Source organism: Podarcis liolepis (genome assembly GCF_965112155.1).
Source record: "Podarcis liolepis genome assembly, chromosome: 1".
Classification (NCBI taxonomy): domain Eukaryota; kingdom Metazoa; phylum Chordata; class Lepidosauria; order Squamata; family Lacertidae; genus Podarcis; species Podarcis liolepis.
Genome location: NC_139554.1, coordinates 102,324,450 through 102,349,663, shown reverse-complemented (window position 1 = coordinate 102,349,663; position 25,214 = coordinate 102,324,450). Strand labels below are relative to the sequence as shown.

Below are 25,214 nucleotides of genomic sequence, written 5' to 3'. Positions count from 1 at the left end.
AATACTCAAAGGTCTGCAATCTGGCCATTTCAGTTTCAACCAGTGTTTCTTGTTTAACTTTGCACATAGTACAGAAGATTTACCACCTGCCAAATGCTATCTATTGAAAACAAAGCAAAGGTAAATTTGTCAAGCTGAGTTAGATAGACATTGTTTGAATTTCCATTTATTACTCCTCTTAGCTCATGGTAGAAATTAGTTCAACTATCCCTCTTTGGATTAGCAACAGTGGGTACCATAGGGAGCACAGAATTAACATGAGTCCAATGTGTGCACTAGATTGGCTGCACACAGCTCAAGTTTTAGAATTTTATGGAAATACTTGATCATGAGACTTCAGAGAATAATGTAGAAAATACCTGATGGGTGGGTCACAAAATAAAACTAATGGCTTGCCCACTCCAGAGCAAAATGTGGATTTGCACACTGCCTGTCAGGCCCTCAGGCTACTTAAGTCACCACCTTCTCCATAGGCTACAGCCCTCAATAGCCCTGCGTTGTACTCCTCAAGTATTTTTGGTTGGTTGGAATGTGTCGCTGAACTCTGATAATGCCTCTTATTTGTCCAGATCAGGGGTCTGCAACCTTTAAGACAAAAAGAGCCACTTGGACCCGTTTCCGAAGGGGAAAAAAGTGGGAGCCGCAAAACCATTGCGACATTTAAAACAAATATATCTCCGGAGCCGCGATCTGACAGCGGGCGGGAAGGTGACGTCGGGACGGTGCGTGACTAACGCATGCACCGCCCCCATGCGATGTCACAGCCAGTACAGCACCCGCCACAGTGGGGAGTGTCGGGGCGCACAATGCGCCTCCTCCCCTCGCTAGTATCCGCCCCGGAGCTGCAGCAAAGGTGTAAAAGAGCCACATGCGGCTCCGGAGCCGCGGGTTGCAGACCCCTGGTCCAGATGTAAGTGTATGTAGAAACTAGCTGACTATACAAAGGCACATCTTCACATGATTTTCGGTTTCACTGCTGGAAAAGCTGCCATCCTGGCTTGCACAATGCTCTGCTGTGTTCAGTGCAAATTCTCTCTAGGATCTAATAGTGTCTTTGCCTTAGTGGAAATTGCTTCCACTTGTCAAAGAAAGTTTTATAAGAGTAGAAAACTGAATTCGCTGTAGTTTTACTGAAGACAGGGAAGGGGTAAAAGTAATCCATGTAGATTAACAGCCTTGGTTTAGTGAGAAGCTTATTAAGATAGTCAAGTAACAGATAACTTTTGACACATAGCCACATAGCCAAAATAATTATAAGGACAAGAATTTTGGGAACTGTTTGCTATACTTCCACACTATCCCTCCCACACTCCGAGGCACCTTAATCACCCTGCAGTCTTCATCCCATATCTCCCTTTGATAAGAGAGAGGGAGAAGAATGTCTAGGAGGCATTCCTTCTGTACCAGTGATGGGCCACTTGGAAGAGACAAGAGAATACTACAGCAGCAACTTTCCTGGTGTTATTAGAAAGCACCACAGGAGAAACCAGAAGTGCAAACCACTGCTGCACAAGAGACTGCTGCTGAACAACTGCCATTCATTCCATTGAGACAAGGAGTTTGTAAACTATCCTCAGAACCATGCCAAAGAAAACTTAGAGAAGAGACATGGGGGGCTTCTGCTCCCCCCCCCCTTAAACCAGGCACAGGCAAACTCCGGGCCTCCAGATGTTTGGGACTACAATTCCCATCATCCCTGACCACTGATCCAGTTAGCTAGGGGTGATGGGAATTGTAGTCCCAAACATTTGGAGGGCAGGAGTTTGCCTATGCCTGCAACTGTCATATAGCATTACAAGGCATAAAGACCGATACATACTTGGCTCCTGTGCACATTATGCCTCTCCTCATGTGTACTGCAGCATCTCTTTGGCTTTGTGTTTTCTACTCAGACGTTCCACTGGGTGTGTTTAGGATTGCAAACTTCCTTGCTCTTTGAAGAGTTTAAGGCACATGAGGTGTTTAAATGCCTAGATGAGTAGGTCCCATTTGTGTGATCCATCTATTATAGAAAAGGGGTGCAGATCACACAGAAATTGCTTGCTTAGGCACTTAACATGTGTAGTCCCTGGGTTCACATTACAAGGGTCCATGAACAATGGGGTAATGCTCCCATGCCTGCTGTGTGTATACAGAACAAGGCCTTTTGTGACCCATACATCAGTCTGGTTCTACCATGAAAACTACTGTTGACATTTATCAAGATCATTAATTGGGAGCCCCTTTTGGACTTTGTGAAAAGGAAGATGAACACACAATATTTGGGTTTAAAGATTGGGAAAACACTGGATTATGAAAAGTGGAACAGTTCGATGTTACCGTGGAACGAATGTTTGAATAATTATTTTTATGTAACTGACAGATTTTTTTACTTTGTATCATAGAAAAGCTTTAATAAAAAAAATTATGGGAAAAATCTGGATCTACCGTGATGTGTATGTGGGAGAGGTGCCTTTTAAAAAATGTTAATGACTTAATTTAGATCACCTGGAGCTACTCTGATTTATGTACAAGAGACTGCTCAGTAGATTGGTTAACCAAACTAATCAATATACCTAAGCAAAGTAAAAAATTAATTATGTTGCCCTTTGCTCATTTCCACACACAATTATCTCCCAGGATGAAAAATGAGTCCTTATCTGGCTTAGCATTACATGTGAACCAGTGCTCACGGTTTGCTTCTCCCAAACTAACAAGCGGCAAGCCAAGAACAAACCTTGGCTTCCATTTATTGGAATATTGGAGAGAAACATATACTGAGCCCTGGTTCTCACACTCAATGCTAAGCCAAGGCTTATTGCTCCTAGCAGAGCAGAGCAGCACTAGCACACTGTTGTTGTTTTTACAGGAAGCTATAAATCATGGCACACCATGATGTGCAAACCAGCCCCGTATATAGGGATTGGGAAGTGAAAGGATGCATTGAATATACATCAGGCTTTTAAGAAAAGTCTTGTAGACCTTTGAGTAAATAATCCTTGGGAGTGACGAAACAGGTACCATAGCCTTGTTATTGGTTTAATTTGAGGGACTGCAGCTATAGCCCAGTTTCTAGTTTACCCTTGTCTTTAGTTTCCTGAACACAGATGGTGATGATGTCCACTGAATCAGAACATGAACATAATAGCTATACTCCTCCTGTGCCCCCCCAAAAAGATCGGCATCTCTAGTAATAAATAATTAGTTGGAAGTTTGCCCAATGCCTTAATTTTTTTTAATGTTATATGCAAGAGTGATCCTTTGTATTTTAGTCAACTGCCTCATATTTCCATGTGCTCCTTCTGAAACCTCCTCTTGAAACACTGTTCTGAAAGGTTTGCCTAACAGGGAGCATTAAAAAAAAAGGTCCACATGGTGTTTCAGGGTTTGCTAGATAATAGAAAACTCAACAGTGTGTGTTTTTAGTCCTATCTTTATTGACAAAGGCATGCCGGCTGGCAGGATGGTCCACTTAAGAGTGTAGTACTTTGCTCTGAAAAATGCTGAACACAAGTTTCGAGGGCTTTGCTATCTTGACAAATTCCACCCCTGCTAGGAAACAGCCAAGCAGCAATGGCCATGTTGTACGACTGGGGCACAATTCCTCATTATTCTACAATTCCCCAAGAGGCCCAACTCTTTCTTTCTCCACATGACAGCACTCCGGCACAATTATCCTTTCTTGTACCTTTCCCAATTCATCATAAAGTGAACTTGCTATGTGCCAGACCAGTGATACACTTTAATACAGCCTTTAAAGAATCCCAGGGTGAATAAAGTACCGTATTTTTTGCTCTATAAGACTCACTTTTTCCCTCCTAAAAAGTAAGGGGGAATGTGTGTACATCTTATGGAGCAAATGCAGGCTGCGCAGCTATACCAGAAGCCAGAACAGCAAGAGGGATTGCTGCTTTCACTGCACAGTGATCCCTCTTGTTGTTATGGCTTCTGAGATTCAGAATATTTTTTTTCTTGTTTTCCTTCTCCAAAAACTAGGTGCGTCTTGTGGTCTGGTGCGTCTTATAGAGCGAAAAATACGATATATACCCTGACACTCTCACACACTGGCCACTGCTTTATTTTCAACTGGGGACTAATGGCTGCTTAGGTTCCATTAATCTTCGATTTCCCCTTAATTTCCAGGTTTCTTATGTTGTATTTCCAGACTTCCAGAACACCTTAATAGCTGCTTTCCTTGGGTCTGTGTTCCACACAGCAGACTCTCGGTCAAATGTTCAGCAATCAGCCAGTTGGCTTGCAGTATTAGAGGTGAATTCAGTATTGGGTAATTACCTGCAGCATTTCTATCTCTGTCATGGCTGATGTTCGGCAAAGAGAGGAATGCATTCTGGGACTGAGCATCTCAGACCCTCCAAGTGTCCCTATTTTCCAGGGACAGTCTCAGATTTACAGAAGCTGTCCTGGTTTCTGATTTGATCCCAGAATGCTCCGCTTTTCCTTAGGAGGTCCCTATTTCACTGGGGAAATGTTGGAGGGTATGGTGGGATGTTCCTATTTTCAACGGAGATGTTGGCGTTATATGAGCTGTTTAACATTTAATGTTTTATTATGTTTCTATATATGTTGGAAGCTGCCCAGAGTAGCTGGGACAGCCAGTCAGATGGGTGGGGTATAAATAATAAAATTTGTTGTTGTTGTTGTTGTTGTTGTTGTTGAATAGGATGTCTCTATTTTCATTGGAGAAATGTTGGAGGCTATGAGATCTGGTCACCAACATTAAGGTTCACCCAGATCACCTGTTCTACATGTCTCTGGCAGCACATGTCACGTTCATTTGGTTCCCTGGAGCAGGATAGAAGCCTGAGAAGTCAATAGAATCTCTCCTCTCTCCCTCTCTCATATATATAAACAGTTTATTTGAAAATGCTGCATTAATGGGCTCGTGCTGAATGAGGGAATGGAAGGGTGGAAGGGGGAAGCGGGAAGGGGACATGCTAGCAACCCATACATGCAATAGCACCTGTCACCACTTAACCCAGAGTTCTCTTGACAGCGCTTTAAGAGTATGTTTGCATAAAATCTCTAAACACTACTGTAACATTATTACAAGGAAAGGTAGGAACTGGGTCAACCGTAATGAGATGGCAGATTTCTTCTTCTGGTCCCTGGAAGTTAGCAAAGCCGGGCCAAGTTTCTAGCTCAGCCCCTCCAACAACAAACGGTCTTTGTGCACACCTGACAGAAACCGAGACGCCTGCATTCTAGTGTTAATAGGTCCAACAGAAATGATAAAGGTATCAGTGCCTGCATTCCCTGAGAAATCCTGGGCTTTGTTCACTCACAGTGGCAGCCATCCAGAGGCACAGTGACTGCAGCACTGTTCTCCAGTGATTTCTAAGTCTCTCTGCTAGCATTAGGGAAACTTTTGAGGGCAGGAGCAGAGAGAAAGTTTTCAAGTTAGAAAAGAAATTGCCTGGGGGTGGGGGGATAATAATAATAATAATGCAATATTTAGAATACCGGGGACACTGAACTAATTAAGCTGAGGCTGGCTTAATTATGTCAAATTATAGACATTGCAGAGGGTTGCAGCTGTGCTGGTTTCCCAAAATGACACACCACCCAGCACTATTTGTTGACATAATTGTGCCTCTAAACACTAAGGCAGGATAAACACTCATTTATATTTAAATTATATCCAGGTTTGCTGCTTTCTGTCTTTCCTCTTTCATCTCAAATGTGGCACAAACTTGCCACGCACACAGTGCTTAACCCCATTCTTCTACAATTCCCCCAGAAACAACGACAGCAAGCAGCAGAAGCAGAGAGAACTGTGAATCTGCTGCAAGTTTATGGAAATTCCAAGAACTCTAAACCGTACTTGTCTAGTGGTGCCTGTTGAATGCTACCAGTGCCACCTAGCCTAAGAAAACCATGCATTCCAAACAGCAAACTCACACTGCAACCCCATGCAATGCGCTCAGAGGTCTGAACTGGCTGTCGATTTGCAACTGGGCTGAGTTCAAGGTGTTGCTATTAGTAGATAAAGCCATTAACAAGTTGGGGCCAATATGCCTATGAGATCGCCTTACCCCATTAGATGTGTCCACTTGACCACTTTGATAGGCAGAATTTGGAACTTTTACAGGTGCCACTTAATACCCACACCCAGCTCTATTTTTCTAGAAAAAGAGGTGCCGTAACTCACCATGAACGCCTCCTTTGTTCTCTTATAATGGCAATGGCGCACACCTGAGAGGTGCCAAACAGGATTGTAGTCAAAATGAGACCACTGAGAAAGAAAACCAGGGTGTCAGCACACTTAGGGTAACCCAAGGGTTTGCAGAATCTCACATTAAAACTTTAGGAACAAAATCCTATGCAGCAATCCCCTAAAAATAGCTCAGTGAGGCTGAGCTTTCTCATTGACAATGTAGTGGTGAAGGTGGGGGGTAGAAAACTATAAATGGAATGGAGTGAAATTATAACATAATTGACATTAGTTTCTTCTTCAAATGAGCCCTTTTATTGTCTGGCTGATACATATTTATCAATTCCTAAATGCTTTCAGTTCTACCAAATAGTTAACCAATGCATGAAAAAAGTATATGGTATTAAAACAGTTGTTTTCAGCAAATGCTAAAAGTTGTCAAAATGAAAAGGCAGTTACTAAATGGATTTATAATAAAAGAGATTACGAGATAAAGAGGACAGGTCATCAAGCCAGGCTCAGCAGCCTATATCCGGGGCTGTCATGCAGCTCAAAATTCTGCAAAGCATATATGAAGAGCTGGTAGACAGTGAGAGGTAAAGAATGTTAACGTTTTGAGTAAAACCGTGTAGCTAGTTTCGAGACAAACCTGCCTTTGAAACTCAAAACAGTTCTACAATTCAGGCTCAGAACATCTGCAAAGGAGCTGAATGTTGCATTTCAAATATGTATGAATTATTTATCAAGTAAAAGATGCACTTCCAAAAGGTGAGAGAGATCATTTGCAAACATAGGCACAGGTTTATATGGCAGGTGGCTGGCACTGAAGTCATTTTCACACAGAGCACACTGATGCATGACCTAGTGATGGAGCGGAGCATGAAGAAACTGAGTTAAGGAGGGCGATGGAATTTTAGAAATGGAAAGCTTGTGCTGAGAGGTTCGTGTTAGAAGCACTTAAACTGAAAGCAATTCCCTCCAAGGATCTTACCTGCCCAATGCCACCTGTTAACAATCAAGAGGTAGTAGAGGACCCTCTCTGATTCACTCAGGATGAGTACTCCACGCTTGTTTATCTCCTCATCGCATTAAAAAGGCAAGGCAAGAGAGTAGGCTAATCTGATTTCATTATACTGCCTCTGACATGAATTCTCAGAGTCGGCTTTGGAAATATGAAAACATTCCTCTTCCGTGCACCCCAGTCTAACTTGGTGGCTTATAATCATCTATCCAAACTTATTGGACTGAGAAGCTTCTTTCCCCCTGTATCTTCTTTCAGCAGCAGTGCCAACCTTTGGTGCCACAAAGCATTTTTTTTAATATGTTCTCAACATTACTGCTACTTACATATATGGTTTTCATCTCAAAACCAATAGGTTTCTGTTGCCTGCTGTTGCTGGACTCTATACCTGCTCCCTCTTTTGCTCAGCTACCTGCATCTCTCTGTTGTCTGTTAGCACGAGAGTATTTGGCAACTTTCCATGGATGTAGAGAAATGTTGCAGCGGCAGAAGGCAGAGCCAATGTAACATCTTTAACAGCCTGCCTTCCAAAATAAAGTTGGGAGGCCTATATATATAGATGTTCACATCTCAGTGAAGGTTTTGGGGAATTTGGTAACTAGAAGCCTCTCCCATCAAAGGAGCAGTTTAGCAGCAGGCATAATAGAGACTCCAGAGAGCAAGATCCAGTTACAGAAATCAAGCTACAAAAGGCAACAAAAACAGTATTCATGTTTCTTTGTGGGGGGAGGGAGAAGCACAGAGGATTGGTATTTACAGGCAGGAGAAAATCAACACAAAGACGTGCAAGGCATGGCTTCTGCTTGTTTGTTAAGGGTGGAAGTAGCACGCTAAAAGAACCGTAGGGTCCAGAGCCATGGTAAAAACTCTGGAACACCGAGGGCATTGCCCTGACAGCACACACAATTTACTATTCAATATATTTAAAAAATGCAATGATGTGATTCATAGCTTTCCATACAGGAATGAATGTGAAAATCAACTCATATGAAAGAGCAGGGCCGGTCCAAGACATTTAGGCACCTGAGGCAAACCACAAAATGGCACCCCACTCTCCACCAGGGGAAACAGGTGAGGGAAGATAGTCATCAGGTGAATAAAGATGTACATCGGGGTCTGCTGCCCCTGTGGATCCCGCTGCCTCAACTTGCCTCATGGGTGGGCCGGTGTGCAATGATCTTTTATGAAGATATCCTGCTGTGTGCACACAGCAAGGGATGTGTTTGCTGCAATCCGATAATCAATTGTTACTATTGACAAGAGATTGCTAAAAATCCTTACAGAGACACAATGACTCATTTTAGCTCACTAGGGTATTTTTTAACAGTTGAAACATTTTTGTACTTTCAACTTTTTTTACTATAATTTTAACTCCTAACGTGTTTTCTGTATTTTGTGAACTTTTTTTGGAAGCTAATTTGACTTGATTGTAGGAATAACACCAGGTTGAATTCAACACTGTGCTCTTCCAGTTGTTCCATCTGTGCAAACGTTTCAGGTTGCCAGGTGGAATGACTCCCCACCACTCTACCTACTGCACACTGTTCTGGGAGCCCTCCCAATCTCCATAGGGCCAATTTTGGGGGCATGCCTCTCTAATAATACTCAACATGACTGTTTCCTCACTAGTTCTCCCTCCATAGACCTACCATTGCCTTCTTCACCATGTTGCCCACCTCAAGTGGGGGCTCCTATTTGCCTTCCTCCTCCAGTCAGATCCTTGCTATTTTCCCCTTCAGTTATGACCTCTAATGCAGCAGAACACAAATTCATGAGAAACATCTCTCATTCAGTTCTAGGTCCCTTCACTTTTCTTAAACATCCAAGTTCTATCATGGGCCACAGTTTGACCTTGCTCATCTATCCAATTGCTTGAGTACCATAAGTAAGATAACCTGGTGGCCTTGAGATTTTTCATCTTCGCCAGCAACTACCTTCCCCGGCCTGGTGCCTTCCAGATGCTACCAGACTGCAATTCCCATGGTCAGGAAAAATTAGGATTGTGATCTGGAGGTGGCCAGTCTGAGGAACACGGGCCTACAGGATGTCATGCATGTTTGAGTCATACCAGGGTAAAGCACACACCCAACACCACTTAACTTGGATGACCTTCAAATCACCACGAGCCCTGCAATTTTATAATTCCAGTTTTTGAGCTTCTGTGATTAGGGTGGCAGTGATGAGAGAAGAATGAGAAGGTAATGACTATCCATCTAACTTTTATTTAATTGAAGTGAAGGTTATTGTACCTAGCCTTGACTGGTGGCAGAGAGCCAAAACCTTGGTAACAAAGCTAGTGGTTCATCTTTCATTCTGAAGCTTAGTCAATGTGTTAACCACACACAAAGGGGTATAGGGGTGGGGAACCACAGGAGATTAGCTCAAGATAGTGCTCCAAGGTTCGTACACATTCATGCCAAAAAAGATAGCTGTGATGGACTCTCAAAATGTCCTGGAGTTTCTGCCTTGCAGGTTCTTGACTTTGTCTCTTGCTGTGTGTCTTCAGCTATGGAGTAATATTGTAAATATGTCCATTATTTAATATAACCCTTTTGAACCTGCCTTCACTGGTAGGTAATGTGCTGAGGAATAGGGACCTTCCCTATAGCAGTGCCAAGGGATGGACAGACTAGTCCATGTTACTTTCACATGTGTTCATTCATAATTTTGTTCAATCTCAATTCCGCATTAAAATTACAAATTTTTAAAAAATCCCCCCAAAATTGCATTTAAATAATATTTGTTTTACTGTATTTTATCCCTAAATATGCATTTCTAAATGCATTTTGGCACTTTTACAAGCTGAGAACAGCATACCAAAATCCGGAGAAGAGCAAAATCTGATAAGGATAATGGACTGCACATTACTGTGGGAACTGCAAATCAGGTAAGTTCAAATCAGAAACCACCAAGATCAAATTACTCAAACAACCATAGTGATGCCTTGATTAGGACATTCCTTTCCAGACATGTATATATATATTTCTGTATCACCTTTATTTTTTAGAAGCCAGGCTATATTCCTTCCCTGTCCCCACCTTGGCCCAGGCTTTTAGTGGATGGTGGGTTTTGTTCTCTCTGATGCTCTTCTTTACACTGGCTTTTCAGCTGTTTTTCTCGTTTTTTATGCAGCTTTTTGTGACTTTCCTAAACCAAAGTTCCTCCCAAAGCAGTAGACACCCCCCTCCCATTGTACCAGTTCAGCTGGCAGCTTGGGCCTCATATTTTGGGAACGGACTAATCCTGATTTATTTATTTTTAAGTTCTGCAAGTAGAAAGCTGAGCCGCACCACCTTATTCTGCTGCATGTGCACACCGGTCCTTAGATAATCCTTCAAGGGACTTACTATCTACACTATGAATCTGAAATGGTCAGTCATGGCATTCTCCCAGGAACCCTGCAGAGCCGCCATTCTGGGAGGCGGGGGAAGGAGCACCTACTGTAGAATGTGCCCTGTGATTGTAAGCCAAAAAGTTGCTGTCTTATCAAGGTACACAAAGATGTGTTTATGGAGGTTAGGTTGCTATGGATGGCTGGACTGGAAGAAATAAAACAGAAACCAGGGAAATAAGCATGAAATAGTATGAAACATGATCAGATGATTTGCTTTTGTCTGAGCTGTTGCATGCTGAGATCAAAACGCAGGAAACCCACATTAATAGATGGCATGCCACATACATCTCAGGCAAAGAGAAAGATTTATTTGCTCAGCGAGACTGTTTAGAATGCCATTATAACTGCAGCCTCAAGGAACTGCCCTTGCATGTCAGATACATAGTTGGTCTTTGTGCTGCAGGAAATGAACACCCGCAGGAAATGAATACGCTGCCAAAGCCACTTCAGTTAAAACCTATTTGGGAAATCCAGGAGGTTCTCTAAGCCACTGATCACAGTACCATGACAGGTTAACCAGTGCAGCACAAGAAACCAGGATGAGTCACAGTGCAACAAGTGTGTTAGAGCTTTAATAAAAATCAGAATACTTCACCGAACATATGCATTTGCAGAATTTATTGTCATTCCCAGAACCCCACAACTCCGATACAAGCCTTTGCTTAGGTACGAAATATTGATCATGACGGAATCGCAGAATATTTGTTGCATTACGAAACGTTGATCATGATGGAATGACATAACATTTGTTGTGGCAGGATAAGCTGTCACCTTCCACGAAGCATTGGCTGCATCCACCTGAGCCTCATACCTTTCCATAACAACTCTCTTATAAAAAGACCTATTGCAGATGATGATTTCCACATTTGAGATTAAGGAATCATTGGCTACTGGAACAGGAAACTTGACATTTATCCCAGTCAAAATAATCAAGCAGGTTCACCAGCTGGGACACACAATGGTCAGGTTCAGGCAACGCCAACAACTCCCGTCTCACATCTTCAGAAACATGCGAATGGAGTATGAGATTGCACCTCCTAGTTATAGCCACCAGTCTGTTAGCTGCGGCTTTTGCATCAGTCTGAATGAGATGTATGTGCGTAAGGCTCTTCCATGCAAAGGAGAATCCTGATTGTCCCAGGAACACCTGTGTTGATTTCCTTTCAATCTGACACCATTGTTTGGTCAGCAGATGACAAAGCCAGGGCCAGTGTGGGGTTGTTGTTTTTTAATCAAAATAATAACAACAATGAGGTGTTTGTAGTCATATATTGACAGAAGTGTCACAGGTGCCAGCACAAAATAGGCAGAAAAAAGAGGGGGGAGTACTGGTACTCTTTACTGCCACACACACACAAAGTCCTGGCCCAAGAAACAGGTCAACTTACAAAATATATGGCCAGCAGTCACCATCTCTCACTTTCTTCCCCACCCATTATAACATGAATCCCTCAATGTAAGGCTTCAGAAATGCTATCAGATCCAAACCATATGTAATTAAGCTGCACAAGAACTTCCATATCTGTCTACTGGAGGTTTTTTCTGCATCTTACACAGTCACACTTAGATTTACATATAAATATTTATCCTGGTACATAAATTTAGTTGTGTGTTCTTTGAACTATTTTTGCTGTAGGCCTATTCACACAAATTACAGATATTACAAACATTTCTGAAAGGATTTCCTCCAAACCACTTTGAAGATGCGGCTGTCTCTACACCCAATAAATACATATTACACTGAGAACATATGACCCGGCTTTTTCTTGAGTGATAAATTAACTCAGGTAGACATTATGGTTTTACAGGCACTGCTGTGCTTGTTTGGTAGGGGTTTTCCCTGCTCTTTGTGTGTCAGATCCTAGCTCTTTGACTAGCTGCCATTTTGAGAGGCAATCCTTGCTTTCATCCTCTTGTTGCTACTGTTGTTACTCTCTGCCACACCCACCATCATGCTGAGTACTAAAATCTCTTCTGTTGTGATTTGGACAGACAAGGCCCATTCATGGTAATGCTGCTTTCATGCCAAATTTCCCCTGTATGAAAATGAATGATTTTCCCCCTGGAGCATACTTGAGTTGGCACGAAGCCAAAGGATACGAACCCAAACACACAGAGAAACACACTAACAATGAGATTCACAAACAAAAAGTCAGCTTCCAAACGAGTAGTCACGCAAGTCTGTTTTAGCAAAAACAACAAAGTCCTGTACCACTTAAAAGACTAACAAATGCACTGAACGAATATTGCCGATAATGTTTTGTTAGGTGGCAGTTTGCCCATCTTCATTCTGTACTTTCTTTTGTTTATACTTAATAAACATGTGTTATTTCCCTGTCAAAACAGAACAAGAGACTGGCATAATTATGACATAAACTACGTCTAAACACCGCAGCTATTCAGTTCTATTCTCAGGACAGTTGACAAAAGGAATAAAACCAGTGCTTTTTTCTGGGGGGATGCAGGGGTAGAAGAAGAAGAAGAGGAGTTTGGATTTGATATCCCGCCTTTCACTCCCCTTCAGGAGTCTCAAAGCGGCTAATATTCTCCTTTCGCACTCCCCCCCCCCACAACAAACACTTTGTGAGGTGAGTGGGGCTGAGAGACTTCAAAGAAGTGTGACTAGCCCAAGGTCACCCAGCAGCTGCATGTGGAGGAGCGGAGACGCGAACCCAGTTTCCCAGATTACGAGACTACCGCTCTTAACCACTACACCACACTGGCTCTTCATGTATACCTAGACATTTTGTGAATCTAATGGGAGAGGATTTTAAAAAATTTCGTTTCTTCTCTAGCACGGTGAATTGTCAGTTCCGTTGCTACCCCCAATGGCAGCCTCATTTCCTGTCACAGTGTTTCCTGAGTCTCAGACAGAAGCGAGGGTTTAATGTGTGAAGTAGGAGTTGGTGTATGTAAATCCATGGTTTTTGAAAGGACAAAATCTGGCGATGAACACCAACAGCAAGCAGAGGAATCGGGAAGACGCTAGTGCACACAAACTCATGCCAATGTGGAAGTTACTGTGATGGTCAGCTGTGTAATATGAGGTAATGCATGTTATTTGTACTTTTGTCCATTTACTGCATTTATTTTTCCTGATTTGAACTATAAAATGATTATTTTCTCGAGTCAAAATGAGAGTACCCCTAAACATTTTTTTAGAGAAAAAAGCACTGAATAAAACAATTGAAATGGAAGCTGAAAGGATAAAAGATAAGATAAGTGAAAAGGTAAACAGGTGGAAAATGAAGCAAGATCCACACCCAGTTCCCTAACACTGGTGGGCCACCTTAGTTAAACAGAGATGTTATAACGAAAAGCCTCTTAAATTAAATCAATGAGTACTGAAGAGGTAGGAGAAGCTGACAAACGGGTGCCTTCTGGTGAAGCCAAAAAGGTGACTCCTTTTTGTGGACTTGAGTCCAGTTGATTAGATCCGTGAGGTGTTGCCATCAGCTGGCAGGAATATATATATATACCTGTGGGTGTAAAACTATTCACAAAATGCAGTAGTTAAGTTATACACAGCACAGTCAGCTACCGTATTTTTCGCCCCATAGGACGCACCGGCCCATAGGACGCACCTAGTTTTTTTGGGGGGAAATAAAGGAAAATAATTTTTATTTCCCCCCCAGATGTGCTGTGCTAATCCCGAAGCTTGGGGCGTGCGGAGCTCAGCGCGCCCCAAGCTTCTGGGTGCCGGCAAGGAGTCCACTAGCCCTGGGAGAGCCGTGTAGCTCTCCCAGGGCTAGCGGACCGCTGCGCTAACCCTGAAGCTTGGGGCGTGCGGAGCTCAGCGCGCCCCAAGCTTCTGGGTGCCGGCAAGGTCTCCGCTAGCCGTGGGAGAGCTGGGTCTCCCACAGCTAGCGGATAGCTTCCTGAAGCCTGGAGAGCGAGAGGGGTCGGTGCGCACCCACCCCCTTGCTCTCCAGGCTTCAGCGAAAGCCTGCATTCGCCCCATAGGACACACACACATTTCCCCTTCATTTCTGGAGGGGGAAAAGTGCATCTTATAGGGCGAAATATACGGTAAACTGCGTCTTTATATAGCAGCCACTTAATTTTTGTATACAAATTCCTGTCAACTTGGAATTTGGCCCATCAAAATCCTTACCAGCCCTAGGGCCAGGCTGCCATAGCATATATTTTCACACTGATTTTTTTTTTTTATTATTGTGGCAGCATGGCCTTTGCATAATGTGGTGCCATCCAGCTCTCATTTACATCACGGAATCACAGGGGACAGCAGGAGCTGTATGTTGAAAACAGAGGCAGCAAACGACCACACAACAAGTACAGCAGCAAGAAGCAACCATATAATACATACAGAGATAGCTATTTCAGGAATGTTGAAGGCCTTGTGCGTGCCTGGTAGCTTTTGAGTTCTGCTCTCTGAACATCAACGTGCACATGCATGCATGTACAGGCATGCATTTGAAGGAGCATTGCAAATTAGTTTTCAAAGAGCTCGTAATTTCAGAAGTAGTTAGCCATAACAGTACTCATGTGGGGAGTGCAGAATTATCAAAAGGCACATGTGACAGCAGTTGAGCCACGTCTGCAAACCCAGGTCACTGCAGAACAGCAATGGGCTGAATAAGCGAGTTCTAGTGGAAAACCAGACAATCGTGCTCCTCAAACCACCCTTCCCCTGCTGTTAGGTACTACTGGAGGGTCAAAGACATAACTCTGCCCCAGTTAATGTGAAATTCTTATTTGTGTATTAAATTTATATTCCACACTTCCTCCCAAAGGAGCCCAGGGCAGCAAACAAACCAGTCATGAAATAATGCAATTAAAAATATACAAAAACAATTAAAAGGTTATTAAAAAACAAAAATTATCTCAGCACCATGGTTTTTCAGAATGTGGCTAACCTAGGCATGCATCTGGCACCGCAAGAATACAACAGTACAAACAACAAAACATAATTATTATGGCATAAGCTTTTGTGGACTAGACTGAAGTGTACTTCATCAGATGCAAGAGGTCTTATCCTTCAGCTGACCTGGTCTAAGGTGCTACAAGACGTTTAGTAGTTTTTGCTCCAACAAGCCTACGATGGAAAACAGATCATCACAGTGGGCCACAGCTGCCCACATGACATACGGCCAAATGGAAAGTCCTAAAAATGTGAGATTGGAAAAGATGATCTTGTATGTAAATATACAAGCAACAACAGTGCTTCAATGCATTCTATTCTTATAGCAGAATGGCAAAATATAGCAGGAGGGCTTCAACGTAGCACTGTGGCAATCTTTCAATCAGTGCAAGCTTTTCGGCTTGCCAGATGGAACAATCCCTCCTCCTCCTCTTCATCTCCTGTGCCCTGTTCTGGGTTTTTCCTCAACCTCCACCCAATTCTGGGGGGCTTGGGTTAAGGAGAAGGAAGGAAATCCTGCCACAGGCTTATGCTAGCAGGACAAACAGCTGAATCCCGACCAGTGCTTTACTGTTCGCATGATATTTGGACAAGGAATTAAGAAACATGTGTTACCATCACAATCTGTTTGTTTTAAATAGTAACTCTCAAGATACATTAAATATTTTGCAGGAATCCAGACATGCCATTTATTTCGGCTTGTTCTATCCTTCCTGCAGTAATAGCAAGAGGGCTTCACATAGCTGAATGATAGTGAGCCAAGAGCCCATTTATATTAGACAAGATTACAGCATATCAGTTGCTGAATATATCTTGCTATCTGCTTTTCAGCCGCAACAAGTTGTAAATCCTAATAAAGAATTCACCACAGACATGTGAAAAATAAGAGAGGGAAGAAAAGGACAAGGCTGCAGTCAACACAAACAAAGCACAGAAACAGGATCTAATTAAAATGAGGTTGGGATCTTCTCTTTTAAAAGTGGTTAACCACATCAAGCGCTGGATATGAATGCGCTTAGAATTTTAAACTATTTTTTTGCAGATAAATTCATTTCCAGAGATATTGAGGCAAATGCTGTTGTTAAAAGCAAAGTAATAGATATGCAAAGAGTGGAAGTGTTGTGCACCCATACTAACAGAAACCTATCTAAGAAAAAGAACTACATTACACCTGCTTTGAGTGACTGTTCCAATGGGTAAGCACCAAGACAAACTAAACATCAGATAAAAATAATTTATCATGCAGCTGAATCGTATTTATTTATCTGGAGCATTTTCATGCTGCTCTGTAGCCAAATAAGGCACCCAGAGCTGTTTACAAATCTCAGTGGATAACAGAGTTCCTTCCCTCAAGTTTACAATCTAAAAATTACATGACATAAAAGGAAAAATGATTGGGAGGGAGGAGGGGAAAATAAAACATGGCAACCCTGAAATTTGTCTAATCCTCTTTCAAAGACATCCAATTTGGTGGCCATCACTACAGCTTTCAAATAGCTCACTGTTTGAAACATTCAAACGCATTCAGGTAGCCGAGCAATGCCTAAGCGCTATTTTTTAATAGAAAACAAACAAACACAGTTCCCACTGGTCCCCAACAGACACATAGGTTAAAAGCATACAGCCCAGGGTATAGTGCAAGGGTGGGGAACCTGCTAGATATAGCTGGATTAAAACTCCCATCAGCCCCCGCCAACATTGCCAATGAGATTATGAGAGGTCTGTTCACCCTTCTAGGGTGGGCAGCTTTGAGGATGGGCCCTGAGCTGCTCTTGTGAACAGTGAGAGTCCGGATCGTCTCCCTGCCGCCAAACTGACCAAATTGACCAATGGCAGCAAGGCCTTTGGGACGTTCCCTTGGGTGTGGCATCAACTGCCCAATGGCGGCACTTGGTTCCATGCCCAGGACAAGGATAAAACGTGGCCTGCCAGGCCATTTGGCTGTCCATAGCATTTGGAGAGACATAATTTCATTGCTCCTGGTATAGTGTCACAGGTAAAGAGCAGGTATACCATCCAAACATTCCATGATGAGAATGAAAACCACTCCATTATCCTCTCATCAGATGATCAATCTAAAAAAACACAGGGGGATGGGGCAATGTTTTATCTCTGTGTGTGTTGTATGCCCATGTGGTGTGCACATTTATCCTGGTGTGTTTGCAATATGTGTGGTATGTGCCTGCACCTGCCAGGGATGGGTTGGCCACATCCACTTTCTGAGCACGCTGGCTTGCAGCCCACAAACCTGATGGCAATGCCGCCCTCAGGGCCATAAATATAGGTCACCCCTGTTAGAGCCAATTGCCACACAGAGCAAGATACAAGCAAGTAGAAAGATGCTTTGATTTGATTGTTTTGTCTCATTCAACAGATTTAATTTTTTCTCAAAAGTTAGCAAGAAGACTATTTTCATGCTCCCTCTTATTAGTATCACAGGCAAGACTCATTCTGGTTTGCCTATGCAAGTTGAAGCAGGAACACATGCAATGTGACATTCAAAGGGCTTGCCTACCCTTCAAGTAGTTCTTAATGGTTTCATACGGCCAACTGCAGACAGCTTTTGTTTGAAGTGCTGCGAACTGTACTGCTCCTGCATAGCAAGGCCAAAACTAGGCTTTATTTCACCCAGGTCAAAGATCACACACACCCCACGCATCTGCGTACAGAGAGAGAGGGAGAGGGAGAGAGGCTGGGAGCCTCAATGGCACCCCTCTGGAGGCTTCACCAGTGCCAAAAAATCTGGCTAGCCCACCCCACCCCCGTAGCTCTGATGCAAAGGACCTAACCAAAGTCAAATTACCAGGATGTTGCTAACACTGGTGTCAGATAAAAGAGTCCTGGATGCAGCAGCACAAACTGACATAAATATCCTCATGGCTTAGAGTTGAAAATTTAAGGAAATAAGAGATGCAATTCAATAAAAGACACACACTGCCACAGTTGCACAGAAAAAGACTCAACAAGCATTTACTTAATAATTATAATAATAATTATTAATAATATAATATTTATATTGTTATATAATAATATAACAATAACAATAATAATAACAATAACAATAACAATACAGTGGTACCTTGGGTTACATACGCTTCAGGTTACATACGCTTCAGGTTACAGACTCCGCTAACCCAGAAATATTACTTCGGGTTAAGAACTTTGCTTCAAGATGAGAACAGAAATCGTGCTCCAGTGGTGCGGCGGCAGCGGGAGGCCCCATTAGTTAAAGTGGTGCTTCAGGGTTTAGAACAGTTTCAGGTTAAGAACGGACCTCCGGAACGAATTAAGTACTTAACCCGAGGTACCACTGTAATAATTTTAGATTGTGCCTTGTTTTCTTTGTGTATGTCATTCTTTTTTTATTAATTTTATTATGGCTAGGGAGTCTCAAAAACTTGAACCAGTCCAGGGCTCTCTGGACCTCTGAGAGGACCTGAACTAAGCAGTGGGTCCTGCAACAGTTCTCATACACAGCTGAATGTCAGAGATGTACACAGTCTGCAAGGATGCAGTTGTTCCATGAGCCACATTTTCTTTTTGAAGTAGTAGGAGCAGGTGCCGCCTTCTATGACAGAAGCACCACCCACAGTCCAGGAACGAGCCTTACTATGCTCCCCTCTGTGGCAAAATTGACGCTTCTCTGTAGTGACCTCCTCACTCCGTTTGCAGTCACACATTTCCCAGGGTCTTCCTAGCCCCTTTAGCAGATTGGGGGCTGCATTTATTGCCTTTTGACTTCTGCACGACTGTTTTGACATTTGTAACTATGGTGACAGCAGGCTTTGCTTAAAATGGCTTACCAGGAGGTGCATGTTTCTTTTACCTCAGAGGAATTTATAATCAAACATGAAATTACCCGTTACAGGAGCTGGCGAGGTAAACTGGAAAGCATCCATTGTATGGCCCGATCAAATTTCTGCCCCAACCTTGCTCCCAGTTTTGGCCAACGAGTCACGTCTCTCACCTCGACATACCAGCTCATTCATTTTGTCAAACTAATGAAGTAGAAAACCTGGTTCACTTGACACTTCCCACACCTACAACCCCCCCCCCCCCCGGTATCCGGCTGCACAATAATTATTAGCCACCCAACCTGGTTCTTTCATAGAGGAACTGGAAGGTCATGTCACCTCCGCCTCAAGGGTATGAGATGTCAAGCTCATGCCATTCTAAATTCCCCATGTTCTCAAGCGATGGGGGGGGGATCCATTTGTCTTTGCTAGTATTTAGAAAATCATAAGGGTAGATAGTCATATTTGGAGATTAAAAATTTCAGTTGTCTTATTCAAGAAAGAACAATGTTTACTATTTCTTTATTTAATATCAAATATTTATAAGCCACCTTTTTCAGAGCAAAACCCTCACAGGGCAGCTTACATCAACACCAAAACAGACAATGGGTCACTGCAGTCCATAGGGAGCATCACACCTTCTCTCCACATGAATTTAGCTTGACTAAAGCATTCCCCAGCCTTCTGTGTCTCGTGTTCCAGCAAGGGGCCCAGGCAGACAAGAGACATTTCTGTCTTTAAAGCCAATATTCAGGCCAACTCAAACCATAACCTCAGGTTTTCTTGACCAGAACTTGTTTTCATACCATTTCACTGCTTCTGGGATTATCAGCTTCACCATGCAAATTAGATTTGCACCTCCTCTCTCCAAAAATGGACTGAGGGGGGAAAAAGAAACCTACATCAGGAGCTTCAATGCAACTTGATGTTTGGTCCTTAACGCCTACAGCAGGCTTCCTCAACCTCGGCCCTCCAGATGTTTTTGAGACTACAGTTCCCAGCATCCCTGACCACTGGGTACTGCTAGCTAGGGATCATGGGAGTTGTAGGCCAAAAACATCTGGAAGGCTGAGGTTGAGGAAGCCTGGTCTACAGTAACATTTACAGGATCAGGCTTCTAATTTAGGATATTGTTTCTGCTAAAGCTGTTATCCATACCAGCAAAATAATAATTAACCTAAATACATGCTCTATGGAACGCCACATGGATAAGTTTTCCTTAATTCAGTGGGTGGAGATGAACAAGTGGTTTCATCAGTACCAGCAGATACTCCTCCCTCCAAGTTGTCCCTGCCCTAAGCAAGTTATTACAAATAGGAATGGTATTCTCCTGTAGGTAGACAGGGTAACTAATCCAAATGATGAGAAGGATTTTCTGGGAACAGAAAACAAGTGGGACGTATGAGTCATCTAGAAAGGGCAGTTTGGGAATCTTCTCTGAAATATACAAAAGTTTTATTCTAGCCCACAAGGTTAAAAACTATTGTGTTGGGCCTTGAATCACTGAAAAGGACCCCAGATATATACTTCTAGGAATTTTTGTGAGACTTCTCGCAAGCAGTTCTGAGACATCACAATACATTTGCATTTTCCTACTTGTCCCTTGAAAATACTTCACCTCAACAGCACAGGAACAGCCATGGCAATTTCAGCAATTTAGAATAATCAATACGATACGATATGATAATCTTTATTGTCATTGTCCCATACAGAACAACGAAACTGAAAAAATCTACATCACAATACTGTATTGTTTATTATAAAGCTTTATATACATTTTGCCAGATAAATATAAATAAAATGATTGAGATGGGGGTCGAGGCTAGCAATCAGCAAAATGTCTCTGGATCCAGCATAAAATCAAAGCCGAACAGTGCTCTGCCTGAAATTACTACCACATTTCAATGCACTGCTAAAAACCCTAAATCAGATGCAAGAACAGCAAAGCCAAAGGCCTGGATTGGCCTGCCAAATTTTACCAAGTGGCCTGCTATCTCCCAACCTAGCGGTGCCTTCACTGAAATAAAAATCATGCAGGCACAAGTGAGGAAGGAGTGATTTCATCCCTATCATGGCGATGGGTAGGATGGAGAGGTTTAGTGGGCATGTAAGAATGTGGGTGGCCCCACTCACAGTGAGCCATGCCCATCATGGGCTTATAGCCCCTAGAAAGCTGTTCATGGGTGAATGTGGTCCTCAGGGCAAAAATATAGATATTCCTCACCCTGCACTAAATGAAAAATATTTGCTGCTATTACCCCGCTCTGATGAAAAGCAGGGTGAGCTTCAGGCTAGATGTAGAAACAAGAAAGAGTCTATGCTGGCTGCAGTGCTCAGACTGGATGCAAGGTTCCAGCTTAGCTCTAAAACTACAGAACTCTTTGCAAAAAACAAACAGATGGAACCCTATACAGTACAGTAGCAGCAGCTGATTTCCAATTGTTAGCCCCATCTGCACTGGAAGGCATTTATTTGATTAAAGGGTCCCAGCCCTCTCCAGCACTTCCACCAGATGAGCCTAATGAGACCTGCCCATTTATGTTGTGAACTGCCCTGAGATCTAAGGGTATAGGGCGGTATACAAATTTAAATCATCATCCTACCATGAAGGAGTAGGACAGCCTCTAGTTTCACACTAGGTCTTCTGCAATGAAGTCATATGGTAGAAGTGCTTCTGCAGCTAGCCTTGTGTGTGCTTCCTCTTCTGGTTAAGAGTCCTCAACCTCATCACCTGAGAAAGGGGCTCAGACTCCTGGTCCCAGATACCAGAGCACACAGAACCCACTACCCATAATGAAGATTGCACATTGGCCCTCAATGGACAATCTATGCAGCAAACAAAGCTGCAGAGACAGGGTAGGGAGAAGTGGATAGTCCACTTCCAACCAAAGCACTATCAGAAATTCTGATAAGAACAGGCTAATAGAGCAGCTGGGAGGTCTCATGGGTCCAACTTAATTGGCAAGTTTCACATCATGCTTTCATACCCACAATTCAGAAGGACACGCCCTCCTTCTGGAATTCCGGAATTCCAGAAAACATTACAGGTGGATGCAACATTGCAGACACACTCATGGAAGAAGAAAAAGAGGAGGTAATTACCCAAAATCAGAACAAATCTGCACCCAGTTGTCGCTTGAGAAACTTTCCCACATATCCACTGTTATACCGGCACAAACAACACTGGGGCATCTCTGCAAACTGGTACAGAGTTACATGGCTTGCACTTCATGATCTTCCAAAGAACATGGGGTACTAAACAGCAAGTGAGCTACTTAAGCTATGTCTGTAACCGAGCTGAGAAAAACTTTAGGCATGTTAGGAAATGTTAGCATCAGACAAACAACCAGACTCTTTTGAGCTTTAGAATAATGTACTCTCAGATCCTTTGTAAGGCTTTTCAGGCATGGCTGTAAATGGTTGCAAAGTCTTTCTTAGGGTTTACCATAATGGTAACTTTCACCATCACCTTTGAAGTTGGGAAGTAATTAAGGGAAAGGCTGTAGCTCAGTGGGAGAGCAGAGCACACTTTGCATGAGGAAAATTTAATCTTTGGCATCTCCAGGTATGCCTGGGAGAGTATCGTATCTGAAACCCTGCAAAGCAGCTTCTCTACAGTCAGTATGGACAACACTAAGCAATATGGACCAATGGCCTGGCTCTTATACAGAGATATAAGACAGTTTCCTATGTTCCCAACAGTAACTTTTGTCATCTGCTTGATTCCAGATTGCAATAAATCTGCAAAGGAGCAGAAAAGCATTCGAATTGCTGCACCTGTCCTAAGTAAGCCCTTCATTCTTTCCAGTGAAGCTCTGTAGCTCATGCTTTACCAACATTGCCTGGGGAAGTTATTGCTACAGATTTTTTTTTTTATTATCTTTTAGCACGAACCTTTTAGTCCCTGACAGCAGAATTTAGGCATCCTCCAGAAAGATTATACTCTGCATTCAGGCATACAGTTGTTAACAAATACTTTAGTTGTGAACTTCCAGTAGCTTATTGCTAGGTTACCTTAAGAACTGCTTGTCAGTTGGCAGATGAATTCAGATAACACCCATTTGTCTAAAAGGGAGTAATTGTTCACTCAGGTGTTGGGTGGCTCTGTCCTCCTCATTTATCCTTTTCTCCTTTACAACAAGCATTCACTTCTTGATTCCCCATCTAGACTTCATTTTGAAGGAAACTCTTTTAGGGTGCATTCAGATGTGGAGAATATTACATTAGTTTTCTTGATTATAATGCAAGTGCTTCTGTGCTGTTTTCTAATGTTCTTTTTGCACTGCAGTACCTGTTGCATTGGGACGCGGGTGGCACTGTGGTTTAAACCACTGTGCCACTTGGGCTTGCCGATCGGAAGGTCAGCGGTTCAAGACCCCGCAATGGGGTGAGCTCCCGTTGTTCGGTCCCTGCTCCTGCCAACCTAGCAGCTCAAAAGCACACAGTGCAAGTAGATAAATAGGTAGCGCTTCGGCGGGAAGGTAAACGGCATTTCCATGCGCTGCTCTGGTTTCGTCAGAAGCAGCTTAGTCATGCTGGCCACATGACCCAGAAAAACTGTCTGTGGAAGCAGACAAACGCCAGCTCCCTCTGCCTGTAAAGCGAGATGAGCGCCGCAACCCCAGAGTTGTTCGTGACTGGACTTAATTGTCAGGAGTCCTTTAACCTTTACCTTTACTTGTTGCATTATGGTACTGTGACTTTTTTACTGATCAAGTCATGCAAAATTTCATTCACATTAATGGAATGTGTGCGTGTTTTACACACACCGTTTTACACAAAAATGAATGTCATTGGACATTCTCCAACCTTCCTGCACGTGCATGCTTCCCGCACATACATATTCCCCCATGAAAACTGCAGGAAAAAACTGCATGTAAGTAGAATACCCCAAATTTCATCTCTTTACTGTAGTGGTTTTCTAGGTTAACAGCACTGAGAATGGGGTTCCCCGCACCCCACCCCACCCGGGAAACAATTAACATGGAAATGAGCACTAAACTTCCACTAGATTCCACATGACCTTATGTTATGTGAAAGCACAAATATATTATGTGGAAACAAACAGGGAAACTGCCATGAAAATGCACCTTTAGTTTATGCAAAGAAAGCATTAATCTGTATGTATTGATGCTCTGTTTAAGAAGTTCTTAAACTTAAAGCTTTTGGAATTACTAGTTTTTCTGTGTACATACTAAGATGAGCTTGGCGGACAAACCACAGGAGCATGCCCTGCAGGAAATGCTTTAGTAACTCCTGCATTAGTTGCCACTGCAGATGTATTTTTGTGTTTTTATATTGTAAAGTGAGTGCCCTGTGATCTTTAAGTGGTGTAGAAATTTAATAAATGAATGCAACAAATTTTAAAATTGAAGCTGTCAAATCAAAAACTACAATAGCAGTTGCATTAAAAGAGCTAGCTATCTGGATAATTCGCCCTTCATAAAGTTTATATCTGATCATCGTACTCTTTACTACATTTCAGAACATACTTCTATGTCCATGAGACTGATAAAGGTATTCATATCCGTCAGCTATACTGGTTGGTGTAGAATTAGCAGTCTGCTCTGAAACCTCAACTAGCTACTCCCCAAGGCAGGTTCAAGACCAAAGTCCTCTGTGTGGTCTGCTACAGGAAAAATGTCGCAACATTTCCAAGGGCCACACATTTTCAGAATAAACATTACAGTTCCTTGCCTCCAAAGTAAGCTTTCGGGGGACTTAAAGGTAAGGCAAACACACAGAACTTCACTGATTACTCTTGGCATGACACTATTAACCGAATCCAGGCTCTCAACTGATGTCAATCACTGTTAATCCACCACAAAAGAACTGAACAACATTAATCCTAATTTACAGAGGCACTCTCTATTATGTTTTTATGACAGGCTTACCAATTACAGCAATTGTAGGTAAACCATTATATTAAAACCCTGGATAAAAGCAAAGGTGTATTGCTCCTACAATGGGTT

The 25,214-nt window shown here is 42.7% G+C and overlaps 1 protein-coding gene across 8 annotated transcripts in view; it reads right to left on the bottom strand.

Annotated features, from left to right (window-relative positions):
- Positions 1-25,214, bottom strand: part of LYPD6B (LY6/PLAUR domain containing 6B) — a 61,168-nt gene that overhangs the window by 22,449 nt on the left and 13,505 nt on the right. For 3 of the 8 annotated variants that reach the window (XR_014523946.1, XM_083495210.1, XM_083495206.1), the window contains exon 2: positions 6,149-6,232. The exons of 4 other annotated variants lie outside the window; for them this stretch is intronic. The gene's annotated coding sequence lies outside the window, so the exon portion shown is untranslated. Of the gene's footprint in view, positions 1-6,148; positions 6,233-17,963; positions 18,042-25,214 lie in introns of all 8 variants that reach the window. One more of the 8 variants, XM_083495209.1, reaches the window with a different exon arrangement.